General features: G+C 39.3%; 1 long non-coding RNA gene across 1 annotated transcript; it reads left to right on the top strand.

The window, feature by feature from the left end:
• The first annotated feature begins 275 nt into the window (after nt 1–275).
• LOC306814535 lies at nt 276–2,432 on the top strand. Its single transcript, XR_013777191.1, has 2 exons — nt 276–409; nt 2,265–2,432. It is a non-coding gene; the product is annotated as an uncharacterized lncRNA (long non-coding RNA).
• Nucleotides 2,433–2,700: the final 268 nt, after the last annotated feature.

Genomic DNA, 2,700 nt, shown 5'->3' with positions numbered 1-2,700 from the left:
TATATTAATGGGATACAATGAAATGCATCCTAGAGTCCTGAGGGAATTTTTTAGTTTGCCAAGATAATTTGCAGTTTCCAAGACAACTGCCATGGATGTCTGAACATCATAGCAGTCAAATGAAGCCCCAGGTGACTGGAAAAAAGGAAAGACTGTACCCATCTTTAAAAAGGGTGGAGAGGAGGAGCCTGGGAACTACCAGCCCCTCATTCTCACTTCTGTGCCATCTGGCCATGGAACAGGTCCTCCTAATGAGCTAAGGCACATGGTGAGCAGGAGGTGACTTGAGACAACCAGAAGGACTTCAGCAAGGCCAAGTCCTGCCTGACCAACCAAGTGGCCTTTTGTGATGGAATGACTATATCAGCTGAAGACAGAAGAGCTAAGGATGTCATCTGTCTAGATTTCTGTGAGGCCTTTGACAAGGTCCTCACCAAAATCTTTCTTTCTAAATTAGAGAGAGATGGATTTTGATGGCTGGATTGTTCAGTGGATTAGGAACTGTTTGGTTTGTGGACTCAAGTGGGTAGTGGTCAATGGAGGAGAAGGAGATCAGTGACAGTGGTGTCCCTCTGAGGTCCATATTGGCATCAACATTTTTTAACATCTTCCTCAGTGACAGGGACAGTAGGATGGAGTGCACTCCCATCAAGTTTACAGAAGACATCAAGCTGAATGGTGTGGTTGACATGCCTGAAAGACAGGATGTGACCTGGTTTTAACCATGGTTTGCCTGCAGCAAATGGAAAATGAGGGGGACAAGCCAGTGTATTTGCTAATCAGCTGTGACTGATAACCACAGGGGGTTGGTGAGAGGAGAAGCTTGCTCTGGAAGAAACGTTTACAACTTTGATTTGTTGGCCAAGCTACAGGAGACTCCAATGAAACTAGGTGGCTGCAACTCAGAAATTAAAAGAGAAAGAAAGAAATGGAAAGGAGGGTAGGCCTCCAAGACTGATTACTGCTGCATAAGCATTTTGTCATAAGCAAAAAAGGAAGGCAGACCAGATAGGGGCTTCTAACAGTGACAGAGACAAAGAGGCTAAAGTTTAAAAGCACAGAAGTTTAACTGCCAGTGTTTATTTATAGCTTCACACATACAAAGGCACTGCTATTTCAGGGAAACTGCACTATTTTTTATATGTGTCAGTTTTGAATAGTCCAGACACAGTAAAAGTAAAATAAAGTGAACCGCATGTGTTAAGGAACAAATTTAAATAGCAATGGCTCTGAGAATAAAGTGTACATTAAAATAAAGGAAGAGGATATAGCTCATTTAATTTGCAGAATAAATCTCTGACAAAGATCCCTGTCTTGTGCACAGAGATGATATTAGGAGTTGAGAAAAAGATATAAGCCTCAGTCTGATAATATGAGTGTCGGTGTGTATGTGTGTATAAATACTGCCACTTATCTATCTCACTAACTATCTATCCATCAGCAATGCATGCACATTCATAAACATTAATGTTTATTTTATTCATTAATACACAAAGACTTACCAATTAGCTATATCAATACTTTATTTGGCAATAAATTCTTTGAGGCAAGGTTTTTCCCCACTTTTATACTTTGCACATATATAGCATAGAGACATAATTGGTTCCATAATGACAAAACTGTTGTGCTTCCTTGCCACCTTATTTTTACTGACATTATCAGAATTGTTCAATAAATGCCAGCTCTTCACTCTCTGTTACACTACTTCTACTCATTATGTGCCACATGATTTATAGAGAAAAAATAGTGCATCATATTAAAACTATTTGAAAGTTTACTGGAATTTCAATGGAATGCATTTTCATTGTCTCTATGTGTCTAGATATAGTTTTTTAGCTGACAAACAAAGTAAATAATTTTTTGAGGATAAACTTCTATAAATGAAGGCTGCAATACTACTATTTATGCTATACAATGCACTTTCATTCTTTGGATGAAGAAAGAAAAGCTGTCCCAAAGATCTATCCCTGTATTTTCCCTGGCTAACATGCATGTTATTTATAAAGTGCTGAATTATAGATTTCTATATTGATTATAGAAACACAAAGAAGGAAGCTGCTTTATGACAGATTTTTGACTTGGGCTGTTTTCCTTTGCCATGTCTTTGTCAAGTTTAAGCATTTCAATTTTTATGCCTCTCATTCATGGAAATTGCCTTTCTTGAGACATCACAAAGAAAAAAAAAAAAGCCCTCAGTTTTTGTAGTCTGCTGCTGTAGTTGCCCTTAGGAAGATCAAACCCTTAACTCTGTGTTTCTTTCTCAGAGCCAAGACACATCTCTCCTGACAAGGAATGGACCACAGCCTCGCTGGTTGCCCCACAGCAGATAACTGATGGGGAAGAGAAGGCAGATGGGCACAATGGCACAAAGTGGGTGCATCCAGCACATTACAGAGCACCAAAATTGCTTATGAGAGAATTCATAATTGGCACAGAGCTCCTCCCAAACTAATGCATTTTAACTGCCAGGACCAACAGTGTAAGTGGGCTACTGGACTTTGGCTTGGTGCTGTCTAGGTCCCATGCCTAGAGAAAATGAGATCTGAGGTTTTTTTGCCTTATCAACCATCTTTGGAAGAAGATTGGGAAATTTTAAATCTGGAGTAAACATACAATCTTAACCCTGATTTAAAGGCAATGTATGCTGCCTTTCTTCTAAGACAACTGTTTATGAACTGAGAATTCCCACTGGAAGCAGTA

The sequence above is a fragment of the Erithacus rubecula genome (genome assembly GCF_903797595.1).
Source record: "Erithacus rubecula genome assembly, chromosome: Z".
In the NCBI taxonomy this organism is placed as follows: Eukaryota; Metazoa; Chordata; class Aves; order Passeriformes; family Muscicapidae; genus Erithacus; species Erithacus rubecula.
Note: the sequence above shows the minus strand (reverse complement) of the source record. Positions and strands in the feature narration are given on the sequence as shown.